This window comes from Mustela erminea, chromosome 5, assembly GCF_009829155.1.
Source record: "Mustela erminea isolate mMusErm1 chromosome 5, mMusErm1.Pri, whole genome shotgun sequence".
In the NCBI taxonomy this organism is placed as follows: Eukaryota; Metazoa; Chordata; class Mammalia; order Carnivora; family Mustelidae; genus Mustela; species Mustela erminea.
The window spans coordinates 125,713,562-125,727,567 of NC_045618.1; the positions used below are offsets into that span (position 1 = coordinate 125,713,562).

The 14,006-nt window shown below is 40.6% G+C and overlaps 1 pseudogene; it reads right to left on the reverse strand.

Annotated features, from left to right (window-relative positions):
- Window positions 1–10,703: 10,703 nt before the first annotated feature.
- Window positions 10,704–13,713, reverse strand: LOC116590229 (annotated as a pseudogene).
- Between the last annotated feature and the right edge of the window lie 293 nt (window positions 13,714–14,006).

The following is a 14,006-nucleotide window of genomic DNA, read 5'->3' on the forward strand; positions in this document are numbered from 1 at the left end:
AACAAGATAGAAACCTGGGCACCATTTCAGATGTTAGATAAGAGCCATGAGAATGCTTTCTTTGAAAGGTGTTGCGAAACAGAGCTCCTGTGATTGAAGCTTATTGTGGGATGTGAGAGCAAAGACTCAAAAGTGCCTCCATGTGTATGAAGGAGAATGAAAATACAAGGAGTTCAGTATTTATAGAGTATGCTACACTCCAGTGGTGAGGGTGGGGGGGATAAAACACTAGGCAGAGATAATTGGAAATGTGAGCATGGGGCTCTGGAGAATATTTGGGTTTGGAAATATTATGTGGATTTGTGTGTCATATGAAAAGGAGTCATAACCATTGATTTAAATGCTGTGCCTCAGGGAAATAACAGAGATTTGGAACAGTATCGAACCCAGGATGGACTCCTAGGGAATGCAGATGTATAGTGAGAGAGCAGAAGAGGATGTAGAACAAATGAAATAGAAAGATCAGTGGTTGGGGCGCCTGGGTGGCTCAGTGGGTTAAAGCCTCTGTCTTCGGCTCAGGTCATGATCCCAGGGTCCTGGCATCGAGACCCGAATCGGGCTCTCTGCTCAGCAGGGAGCCTGCTTCCTCCTCTCTCTCTGCCTGCCTCTCTGCCTACTTGTGATCTCTGTCCATCAAATAAATAAATGAGATCTTAAAAAAAAAAAAAAAGAAAGAAAGAAAGATCAGTGAAGATCCAGGAAGCCCAAGAAAAGAACTTCCAAAGAGTCAACTAAAATGGTCAAGTAGTCTATGTCATTGGCTTGCCAATAAATGGGTCACTCATGACACTGATGAAAAGGTTTCAGGAGAGTGGGGGGAAAGAAGCCAGTGTTTTCCTGGGAAGTAAATGGAGTCAAGAGAGTAGAGCTGCTGAATATTTCCTCTGTCACTGGCTGCCACAGGGGTGCTGCGCAATCATACAGGCTGCCATGGTCTGTGGGTAAACCCAGCGATCACCTGCGTCCGTGGTCGCTCTTTCCCCCACCATCTCTTGTAGCACCACAGTCCAGGCCCATTCCTGGCAGTGGGGCAGGAGCAGAGAGAGAATGCGAAGAGGACCCCTCTATATGTGTTTAATATTCACAATGGACCCCCAAGTTGGAATTTTAATGTTACCTCTGATGAAAGTGTACTAAAATCAAAGAGGTACTAACAGGACTGAAAGGAAAAAGATATTTATGACTGGGTTCCAATACTAGACCCCATTATCATGGCATACAATAAGTTATTGCTTTTTTTTTTAAATAATCAAGAGTGGATATCAGAATTACTTTTATATTACTATTAACATACCAAAAGTATTATTTATATTCTACAACTTTTGAAACTACATTTTGGCATTAAAAAAAAAAATTCTTTAGGATGACCAAGAACAACCAAAGGGAAAATGGAATGGGCCTCTCTTGCCTCTGAGAGATCCTGATGCCAACCTCCCAGTAATTCCTCGCATTTGCATGATTCTGTGCACCTCCACGGGATTTTCTGCATTGATAAGCCAGTTGGCTACAAGCTCTGAATGACTGGGTTTCATTCCCTCTTCTCCCCTTCAGGTGGGGATCTTGGGTCACTGACCATTGTTTCTTCCAAGCAATGGTGACTGACAGTTCCACTAGAATTTCCCCCAGATGCATGGCTATCTCTTCAATTTGCTATATCCCACCTTCTCCCTCAGAGCCCTAAAATGAAGTCTCCAAACTGGAAAGCGTGGCAGTTAAGAAGGATGTCTCTCTCTGTCCTTTGAGTTTCACTCTCACAGACAGGTAGCAAGGGCTCCACCACCCTCCTCCCCCCACACACAGGATTCAGACATGGGTCCATGAAGGTTGGGCTGACAGGAAAAATCTCATGGCAAACATCATGACATACTCAATATTACCCTGCACTCTGAGAACTTAGGTTTTCCCATCGGGCCAAGAAGCTTTCTTGTTTGTCCCTTCTCTTGGTATAACCCTCTTCCAAATAATTTCTTGACCCTTGGAATCACTCAGCAATAAGGCCAGTGCTCCTGGATCAGTGTCACCAACACCCTCTCCTGCCCCTTGATCACAACTCCTCCCCTCACCACCATGCGGTTCACTATAGGAATTACTCTGGGAATTTATTGACCTCGTTCTATGTACCCAGCACTGTCACAAGTGGTTTATTTCTCTTATTTCATTTAATACCCAGAAATAAAAACTTCTAAAATGTTCATGCCTCCATCTTTGCAGATGAGAAAACTAAGCTTTAGAAAATTATTTAAGTTTGCCAGCACCATGCAAAACCAGAAATTGAACCAGAGCCCACCTCTGCTGGGTTCCAAAGTCCAAGCCCTTGTCTCCACGTGGTTCTTTAGGCACTGAAGGGCAAGCACAAGGCAGGTGCTCCATCCACGTCATTCTCCACTGTACCTGCAGTTCCTAGTACTAGGAACGGAGCTGAGGAGGTAGACGTGTCAACTGTATTTGTTGAATAAATGACAAACAGTGGAAAATAAATCTTCCCCTACAGCACCACTCCTAACTGACTTTGGAATTGGCTTGGGGATGCAAATTCAGACATATTTATGAACATCTAGCCAACCAATTATTTAGTACTTATTCCATGGAATATACATAGCATTATTCTGCTGGGCTTTATGAAAGAAGCTAAGACAGAGATATGCAATTCCTACCCTTCTGGGTTTACCAGTTTGACAAAAGAAACAAACAAGTAAATAAACAAAACTCATGTGCATGGCCAGAGCGTCCCATTACCAAACCTCAACCAGAAGCTAGAGATTAGGGAGTTCTGAGATGTGATCAGATGTCAGCGTCCAAAATGTAGAGCAGGGCAGAGCACTGGAGAAAGAGCCTGGGAAGGGAGGGGAGAATAACCAGCACGCTACCATAAAACATGGGCTGCACAATGAGTACTGTGCTCTATCTACTTTAAACCCCTTCCTTTTTGACTCCAAGAATAGTTTATCCAAACCAAACTATCTACTCTTGAAGTTCTGGTGGAGGAGCTCATAATTAGAGATCTCCACAGAGACCAGTATTCAAGGCATTGCCAGCGCTCCTAACCTGGTTGGAAATGGCTGCCGAGATCCAAGTATACTCACCCAAGGTGCGGACTGTCTTCCATTTGCCCTTTCACTCCCTTGCATTTCTTTATCCTGCTCTGCCCCGGGAAGCCAATGACCTACTTGTTGGTTGGTTCTGCAGATGAGCAGTACCCATAGGAGTTGGACAGAAAGAAAGAGGAGGGTGTATTCAGGGCATATCTATTACCCTAGCTCCCTCTCTCTTTTCTGTATCAACTCCAATGGGGCTTCTGCTCCTTGTACAGAACGTGCTCTCTCTTTCTCTCTCTCTCTCAGCTGGCTAACTACACCTTCATGGGTAGTATGTGTGTGTTGCCCTGTTACTGTCTCCTGAGTATTGCTCAACAAGTGTTGCTTCCCTATTTTCTGTCAACATCTTCGTAAATGGTCACTTTAGTAAACTCTCACCAATAGACCCAGTTTGAGGCATAATCATCTGTTTCCTACTAGGACCCTGCCTGACTGACAAACCAATACTACAGAGATACACATCATTGAGAGAAGGAAAAAGAAATAGTCTGCCCATGGGAAATGAAAACAGACTTATGGAAACTTGAGATGCTACTCTTTACAAAGCTGTATAATTTGTTTAATTAAGGTCTAAAGCCATAGAAGCTATTAGATTCCAGATAAGTCTTCATGAGTAGTGTCATACCATGTATAAACCAGAAAAGAAATTCTCAATTATTCTCTCTTCCTTGCCCTGGGATCCCATGCTTTCTCGTTTCTTATTTTCTAAAACAGGAGGAGGAAAGTCTTCACTTTCCTCAAGTGCCACTACAATCAGACAGTGAAAGGATTAATGAAAGCTTATGTACATAATGATCCACAATCTCCTTAGATTATTTAATGGAAATCACAAGCCATTCATGACACACAAGCACTCTTAAAAGCACTCTGGGGAGTTATTTGTAAGAATGCTGTGGCCAGAAGGTAAAGGCTTACAAGGGCTTGTTGAGGTGCAATTTGGAATGTGTGAGATGTGTAGTTTGAGTTAGCAAAAAATATGGGAACTAGGGGATTGCTGTAATAAATCACCAAAAAGTAGAGAAAATGCTATAAAAATGATGGCCAAGTCAAGGGATATTCACTGTCCTCCAGAGTATGGATTTCAAATTTTGCCCTGCAAATTCAGCAATTCTTAACATATTCTTTGATATGCTTATAATTATTTCTTTATTGCACAGTCCATATATTTTATATTTAACCAGATGTTTTCTCCATCCAGAGGCACAACTGTCTTCTACCTTTTCCCTCCCATGACTCAGTGGAATTCTGCCAGATGAACAAGGAAAGTTTGGCTCTTTCATCCTTGCACAACTATGCTAGCCACACCATAGGCAAGAGGTGAATACTCGCTAATATATTATTTCCACATCTTAATTGAAACAACTTCTGTCTGGAGAAGTTTTGAGAAAAGTGCATTTAGGTGACACATGTGTAAACACTGAGACTGCTCTGAATGGGCAACTATTTTCACGGAGTATGCAGGGGCAAGGCGCGTCTGGGGGTATTTTGTTCCATCCGTAGAAGAAACAGCTTCATGGTCAGTCATGGACTAGATATCTCTGAGTAATCTTTTAAGGCACTTTAACTGTTCAAAGCTCTATTGAGATACAAATAACAAGTCATCATTTGGACAAATAGGGGCAATAAAGTCTCAAGTTGGTTGAAGCTGGAAAACTGGAGTTTACTGAATTTGCTTATTCAGATCACGTTTATTTCTTCATGATGTTCTAACCATTACCACGCCAGGACTTACACTGACTAATGTCATTTGACTATGTCATATCTTAAATCCCAGTTTATGAAATTTTATCTTCAGTTTTAACATATTTTTAAATACTTTATTTAAACCTTATAAGCCATGATCCTTATCTTATCCCCATTTGATAGTGTCACTCAGGCTAAGTGAATTGCCTAAGAATACACAGCTAGGAAAGTAGCAGAACAAAATTTAAAGCCAAGTTTCTCAAACCTAAGTTGTGGCCCATTTTTACCATGCAGGCAATTCCTACTTTTGGCCAAAGTGCTTCTCTTCTTGATGTACCATTTGGGGATGTCAAGCCATCCTGAACTTATATTTATATTTAAGTACTTAAATATAAGTACAACACAATTCGTAGGCAAAGAACCTCCAAATATACAGGATGTTCCTGGAAAGTGCTGTTTGAGTGAGATATAAAGAGATGCTTTCTGCTCTGTTTCATTTGCTCATTTTCTAACACAACTCAAAAGAAATTATTTTGGCCTACATCTCAATCTATTTGAAATAAAATAAAATATGTGTCTTATGCTTTAATTTGAGGGGGTATAATAAAATAAGAATATGGGACATAAGGCCCAGATTCACCCTCTTCCCTGTTTCAAAAGTTCAATTGGTCTCTTAGCTACTGCCCTCACCACATCGAAATGCCTTCTACAGAGATGGATGTTTTATCATGAAGTCTTCTATAGCTGGCTATGGCTTATCTTTATGAACCCCCTGGGCAAAATGCATTCTCCAAGTGCATCTTTCCTTCTAATTCTTCCCAGCAAATGTTGTAAGTGGGTAGTTTTATCTGACCACTTGCCCCTAGAGTGTGATCATATTCTGCAATCTCTGAGTCCCAGGAGAACTCAGAAATCCCAACATTGAAATGGGCATTGGACCAAGGCAAAAAAGCAGCTGAGGTACTAGGGGAAAGAGACAAGATGGAAAGGGACACTTTATGATGCGCAGCCCATATCTGAAACTTTTAGTGCTTCAGTGGGAATTTAAGTCCGTCAGTGATTCTTCTGCTTATTTTCCTGGAGTGGTAAAAGAACAGGGAGGGTTGAGCCTCTCGTAACTAAAGGAAGCTAACATCAACATGAAAAGGTATTAAAGCATCAAGAGGGAATGCAATAGTGTGATCCAGTCAAATTTTCAATTCTGCTTCAAGTATTTCGTAACTCACACTGCAACATTCTAGAGAATGGATTACTTTACTAACAGATGAAAGCCACACTAAGGATGACAGATAAACAGAAACACAAAGTGAATTTCTGATCAAAACCCAATAGGGTGATATAGACCCACAAATGAGTGGTGGAAAAGAAAAGTCAAAGGCCTCTTTGAAATAAGAACATATTAAATATCAGTTGTTGATTTTTTTTCTCTTCCCGCCTGGCGGTGTCTTCAAATAGCAAATGTTTAACCTCCAGTGCTAAGGATTCTTATTAATTCTCAGGACTTTGGAAAATAAAAATTCAACCCAGAAAAAAAAAATTCAACCCAGATCTAAGAGACGATAGACAAATGCCTTGAAATTTAAAGTGTTTTGGGGCATCCACTGACAAATCACACTTGAGCTATCAATCAATAACTGCCACTCTAAAGAATATTGGAGAACACCAAAGCTGGCAAAAGACCTCCAGGCTCATGTGCTTAAATATATTCAACATGGAAGCAAAAGATTGACAGAAACTTTGTGAATATAAACTCTTTTGACAGTGTTACTTTCATTTCCGAAGCATTTCTGATTTCTGAGCAAACCACGATTTAAGAAGCTCCAGTGTTACTGGTTCTGAGACACACATCCAATAAGTATCATGGGCCATGAAAATAAGTGGAATCTGCTTTCTACTTTAGCAAATCTCTTTTCTAAACACCAGCTTTCTAAATAGACTAAGTCTTAAGTGTTTTTTTTCTTCCTACCATGGTATTTACTTTTTAGGTGAATATGGTTTGGGTAGTACAACATAAGTGCACAAAACTAGAAAAAAGAAAGAACTGTGTTACTATCCTAAAGAGAATCCATATATTTCAACATATACCTCAAGTTCAGTTTTTCTAGTTGATAAGACTAAATTATCAAAGTAAGGTCAAAGGAAAAATGTTTTATAGACACTTCTTTTTATATCCACAGTAGTTAAAGGAACATTTCTGGCATTTTTTTTTCCTGTTTTAAAAGCAATCCATGTAACTTTTTTAATTTGGAAAATACTATACAATCTATTGAAACAAATAATATAATCTATAAATGCATCACCTAATGATCACTATTAATATGTATTATAATTCATTACAATGTATTTTTTTACATATATGTTTAATTGGTATGCTATTATAATTTGGAGTTCACAACCCTTTTTTTTTGTTTGTTTTTTAAGTTTTTATTTATTTAGGGGTGCCTGGGTGGCTCAGTGGGTTAAAGCCTCTGCCTTCGGTTCAGGTCATGATCCTGGGGTTCTGGGATCAAGCCCCACATTGGGCTCTCTGCTTAGTGGGGAGTCTGCTTCCCTTCTTTTCTCTCTGCCTGCCTCTCTGCCTCCTTGTGATCTCTCTCTCTCTGTCAAATAAATAAATAAAATCTTTAAAAAAAAGGTTTTATTTATTTACTATTTATTTGAGGGGGGAGAAGGAGAGAAAGAATCTCAAGCAGACTCCTCGCTGAGCACAGAGCCTAATGTGGGGCTCTACCTCACAACTCTGAGGTCATGACCTGAGCTGAAATCAAGAGTCACACACTCAACTGACTGAGCCACCTAGGTGCCCCCACAATCCTTTTAACATGATGAAATGATGCAGTCACCCAACCTAGAGATTTGAGATCTATTCCAGATTCTTTACTTTTCCTTAGATGCCACTCACATTCAAAAAGTCATCAAATACTGCAGATTAAATTGCTTTCAGTCAAATATAGCACTTTATTTCCCCCTCTTTTAACCAGAATGCTACTGCCTTACCTCAAGCTGTATCGTTACTCATCTTGACTATGGAACTAAACCTAATTTAGATCACTAGTCTTGTTTTAAATTTCAACTCATCTTTCACATTACTTACCAAATTATTATTTTTAGTGCATCAAAGATTGTGTTATTCTCCTATTCCACTAATTTTCTATTTTTCTGAAAAAGTGTTGAACTCCTTAATATGGTGTATTAAGTGTATAAACCATCATCATGGTTTCATCTAACCACTCTTTACTCTGGCTATATTCACTCATCCTTCCTTCCTACTATGTTCCAATTATTCTGAAACTCAGCTTCCATTTCTCCAAACCACCAGGGTAATCTGTGCCTTGCCTAATGCTTTTGATCATTCTATTCCGCAATCAAGGATCATCATTTCCTTTCTTAAAACCTCTCTCACTCTTCTTCTACTTTCCAAGTAGAAGAATCACACTCTCCTTTATACGTCATGCTGTATGTTTTTTCCCTCTATATAATTCTGCCTTCATCTTTTATGTGTTTCTCCTTCCCCTAAGAAATGGTACTTCTTAATGTTAGAAACCATGTCTTATTCATCTTTGTGACCCCAGAATCTAGAGTTCAAACCCCAGTACAAAAGAAATGTTCAAAAATTTCATAAATTAATGAACTATAAGAGTACGTATTGCTCTGACTATTCATAAATGTCAATCAAAAACTTGGGTTGAATATCATTTTAACTTAAATATATTATTCCAATTCCTATGCCATGTTCACACTGTATTTATCCATTTTTGACTTTGTTGAACAACCACAAATGAAGGGCAAATTCAGCCTATTTAAAATCCCCATGGAATGACAATTCATAAAATGCTATAAAGAGATGAAACTCAGCAAACACCACAAAGCCATTATGAGAAAATTGTCATGCCCTAAATCTGCTCAGGACCGTGGGGTGCTTAACTGATAGTCACATTTGTTTTGGGATGTTTGCCTAGAAATGTTCTTTTAATAAATGCACTAAATAAGATGCATAATTTAGTTCCTTTTCTGTAGCCTGTTGGCTAACTGCCAACTCCAGCTCCTGCTCCACCTCCCTCCTTTCCTCCTTCCTTGATCTCTTACCATCTCTTTCTTGGGTTTGACTCAGCACCAAGGTTACCTGCTGGCCTAGTACAAACAATCTCATTAAAAAGCCATCACAGTTGTGTCTGATGGCTTCATTTCTTCCCCAATGGCTCAATTTATATCTTCCTTTGGAACAAGTGGAGAGCAAGTTCTCTCCAGGATGACTTCATCCAGCTGTACTGCATGCACACTGGCAGATAATAAGATGAATGAGGACACTTGCCTTTGTTGGGTAGTCAAAAAAAGATGAAAAGAAGACTAGCTTTCCTAGTCTTCCTCTACTTATCACCATGGAATTTGTTAAGTTCTACTTTCCTTTGGAGGCTATCATGGTCAGTTCTCAAGGTTTCTTTTCTTGCTTTTATATAGCCTCAAGAAAAACTCAATAAGCTGAGAATCAGAAGACCTTGCTTCAAGATGAACTATTGAAAAATTAGTCGGTATGTGGAGAGGGGTCAAGACACACATAGTCTAGGTCCAATGGCCATATAGCCCCAAATCCTAGGTTTGTTAAGTTGCAGTCTGGCTTATGAGAGAAATCATTTGTTTAGATGCTTCCATGACCAAGAGACAAAGCATTAACACGTGAACACAATAGGTAAAGACATTTCACAGACAAAGGGAAAGGAAATGGGGGGAGAAGAGGCCACAAGAGCAGCTTTGTGCTCCTCTGATTCAGTGACAAGGGGTCTATGATGGTGACATAGAAATTGGAATTCTGGCTTGAAAACTACAAGAAAAAAATCCACACCCAGTGAAGTCCCAGGCCATAAAACACAGCAGAATTGGAGAAATCTTGGTTTAGGGCCTGGGAAACATCTGCTTTCTTACTGCAAAAACCTCCAATAGCTCTCCTTTCTTTCCCGTAGGGACCCTATCCTGCTCTCTAGTACTCAGGAATCTCCTGGTGGGTGACGGGAGAGGGCACCACAGCAACCTGGGCAGGTGGTCTAGGAGAAGAAGAGGGTTAGTAAAACCAAGGAGCAGTAAAGTACCTCTGAACTGAGCTGGCTGGCATGAGGCAGTTTGCCTTTAAGGGCACATAACCATCAAGGGGATTTGTATGTGGGGATTGTACCACATAACTCTGGGTCAGAGCACCTCTGATGGAAGAGAGGAAAAGCCCACCTTGGAGCTTTCCATGATCCCAGTGAGTACTGAGGCCTCCTCCAGCTCCAGCTTTTCCCCAGCTGCTGCTGATCTTTTTCACAATTCAGGAACAGTGGAGAAGGAGCAGAAATGATAGCACTGCTCTGCCAGGACTCTATCATTGCTTCAGGAGAATTTACAGTGGGCAGAGAGCTGTATAACTGGCCAGTATCTGGTCCCAGTCTCAGGAAAGCCTGCCTGTTTTGGGAAAAGAGGAAGTATCATGTTAGCTCCAACCTTCTATAAGACAGCCACTTCCAACTGCCCTTTCCCACCAAGGCCAAGGTCTGGTGTGAAAGCTTCAGGTTTCCCAGGAGAGTTCAGTTCTTTAACTGGAAACTGATTCAAAACTGACCTTCAGGGGAAACTCAGGCATAGGGCTTATGACATACAGCCAAGAGAACCTGGGAATGGGGAAAGCCATCCCCCAAACTAGCACCCTGGGCAGCCCCAACTCCTCTCAAGATCCATCCTTTTCCCTCATCCTGACCTGCAGGGCCCATTCCAAAGGGGAAGAGCAAGGGTTGATTTGTCTAGATCAATCAGATGCTATCTCTGGCCCACTCCTGCCTTAAGCCTATGAGTTCTCCAGGTATAAGAAAGGAGGAGGAAGGAGCCCAGTGCAGACTGGGTCATGGGAAGCAAGATCACAGCTGGCTCAGCCTCCGATGCTGGACAGAAACACCTCTAGTTTTCCAAGGGGGTGAAGTCTTTCTAAAATGGCTGCTTTTGCATTGGAATCTAGCCCAGATGTGATGCCATTGGCTTGGTGACTGGCTCTTGTGTTTGAAGTCACTGACATGAACTTGATACTATTCTATAGAGTTCAGGACTATCTTATATATCTTTCAGGGGTAGCCCTTCCCAGCTGATGAGTCAGGACAGTAGGCCGGCCAGTCGCCCATAGTGTGCCATGAGTTTGAGCTTTATTTCCTATTTCCTGTGTTTCTTGCCCACATAAGGTTGTGGAGCCATGACAGGGTCTTTGAAAGTCACCTGGCAGAAGCTACAGAACTTGTCTTGGTCTATCAGCTCTATTCTGGTGCAAGCCTTCTACACTAATGGACTGCTGCTTCAGCTTTAAGTTCTTTGCATGGATCTTCCCCCTGGGCCACAACAGTGGATGAAAAGGTCGTGTTACAAATGGGGCAGCACTGGTTCTTGTCTTTGCTTCTGCGGGTTTTCTGATCTGCATATAGCTTCTTTGTTTCCCCCTTTAACACCTCCATTCCATGATTGCTAAGAAGACATTCGCTTTGTTGGCACGTTTTTTTGTTTGTTTGTTTTGTTTTTGTTTTTTTGTTTTTTTGGGGTTTTTTTGCCTGGAGGTGCTTCTGGGATTCAGAAATGAGCAAGTCAACAGACAGGAGTTCTGAATCATGTGCTCCACTTTCTCCCTCCCCACTGATTGGGCCCAGGAGACTGCTGCCCACAGGCAGTGCGCCCTCTAGCAGTTGAGGTGTGGTCCATCCTGTTCCCGTCCCCGCTGCTCTGAGCTCTTTCTTGTATGGCCTGGGCCCTCCAGGGTCCTCGGACCCCATGGTACACAACCAAGGACACTCCATCTTTCCCCGCAAGCCTGAATCAGCTGGCAGCCACTCATTACCCTTGGTCTCTACTTTCTGCATCTTTAAAAGAAAAAATTAATATATAATAAGCACTGCCTAACAGCACCCCCACCCAACACACACCATCATTTGACCTCCTTACAAGATGAGTATGTCAGAATAACCTGAATTCTGTTATTCTCCTTTTTAGTTGAGAATGTGCGTATTCTTTGAATTTAGTAACTAAGAGAATCTCCTATCTTTTCATCCTGAAAAACCCATTAAAATCCATTTTCCATAGAATTTAAGGGCTTGGAATGGTAGTCATAGTCCAGGACTGGGATAACTTCTGGGGAATAATTCTTCACAGCTCTGCCAAACCAATCTCTTACTTGTTTAAGAGGATGGAGCTCAAGAGTCTGGAAATCTAGGAAGCCTGGTTAAAATAATGATGTAAGATAAAAATCGGGTACATCTTTAATAAAAGCTAATATTAATAATTGTCACTTGCAAAAAAACACATTATCTGCCTTAGATAATTTAATCCTTCCAGCAAACCTCTGAAGAAAACTCTGTTGTTTTCAGTGTCTTGCAGTTGATGAAACTATATCAGAATAACTGTGGGGTCTTGGCCATGTTACTCGGCCTCTTCAAGTTCCGGAGATAGAACCCAAGCCCGGGTTTATCTCCCTCAAAGCCCATTCTCTCAACCACAGCAGCTTCTCTTATCCATACCTAAACCACATCTGGCTTTAGCAACAGGGAGTGCAGGAATAAAGACATACACTAGCTTCAGAAACTGACCTGTAATGAACAGCATCATGTCAGTGCCTATTAGAGTACTTATTTCCCTTACATTTCTTCAGGACTGTGAATCTTTATATCCATCTTTCCTCCCTGGATTGCAATTCAGCCTTGGCTTGCCATGATTTCTTTTCCAGCTGCTAACCTGTGCACCGTGGCACTGCATGCTGTCTGGCTGTCCCATGGAGAGGAGGCTGTGCAGAGCATGGCATCTGACAAAATACAGGACATTTCTCTGAATGAGCATTATTCATTTCTGTCGGTTAAATTCAAGGCAGCAGCCTGCATTTCTCTCACTGGGCTGCTAAGAAGAACTGCAGAGCACGAGACATTTTAAAAACCAAACTGCTATGCTGCATTCTCCCACAATGAGAAAGACATGTCAGTTCATTTCAGGGAGCACTCTTGGGGGCAGAAGTTTTGTAAACACCCTCCGGTGGCCCCTGGGTCCTAATTTAAAATACTTCTGTTCTATTTTATGCCAGCACTTGCTATTTTGTCTCTGAACCAAACTGATGGTTTCTCTTCAGTAAGGAAGAGAGGGAGAGATGGTCATTTTGTATTTATTCTTTCTTGAACAATAGACTCAACCTCAAAGGTTCCTCAAGTTGTAAAAAGGTCAGGGTAGAGCAGATTTCTCCAAAATATGATTGTTTCTATTTATAAAATGTTACTGTGTTACGCATTAAACCTATTTGTGTCCCTCGCATTTCCATATGAATTTGAAGATCAGCTTTTCAAATCCTCCAAAAAAGAGAGTGCTTTGAATCTGTAGATCAATTTGAAGAATAACGTCATCTTTAAGATACTATCTTCCGCTCTACGAACATGGATGTCTTTCTATTCATTTATTCTTTTTAAATTTCATTCAACAATGTTTTATGGATTTTAATGTAAAAGTTTCACAGACTTCTGTTTACTTCATTCATATAGTTTATTCCATTTGACACTGTTGTAAGTAAATCCTTTTCTTAATTTCATTTTTAGAATGCTCATGGTTAGTGTATAGAAATACTAAACATTTTTGTATATTGATCTTGTATCTTGAAATCTTCTTGAAAAATTTTTTTTATTGATTCTGGTAGTTCTTCATGGATTCTTGAGGATTTTCTACGTATAAAATCATCATTTGAGAATAGAGGATTCTCGTTTCCCACCTAGATGCCTGCTTGCTCACTTGCTTGCTTGCTTGTCTTCCTTTCTTTCCTCCCTTCTGTCCTTCCTTCCTTTCCTCTAATCGGTATCTGAGATGAATACAGTTTTAATTCTCCATTTCCAACCTCTATGCTATTTACTTCTTTTTCTTTTCTAAATGCCCGGTTAGAATATGCAGTGAGAGCGGACATCTTGTCTTGTTTTGATCTGGCGCAGAGAAAATATTCAGTCTTTCACCATTGAGTATGCTGTCAGTTGTAGGTTTTCCTGGAAGTTTTCTTCTATTTCTAGGTCAATGACTGTTTTCGTCATGAAACAGTGTTTGATTTTGTCAAATTACTTTTCTACATTTACTGAAATTACCATGTAGTTTATGTCCTTTATTCTATTATGACATATTATGCTGACTGTTTTTCACATGTTAAATCAATCTAGCATTCTCTGAATAAATCCCACTTGGTCATTATATATATAATCCTTTTTG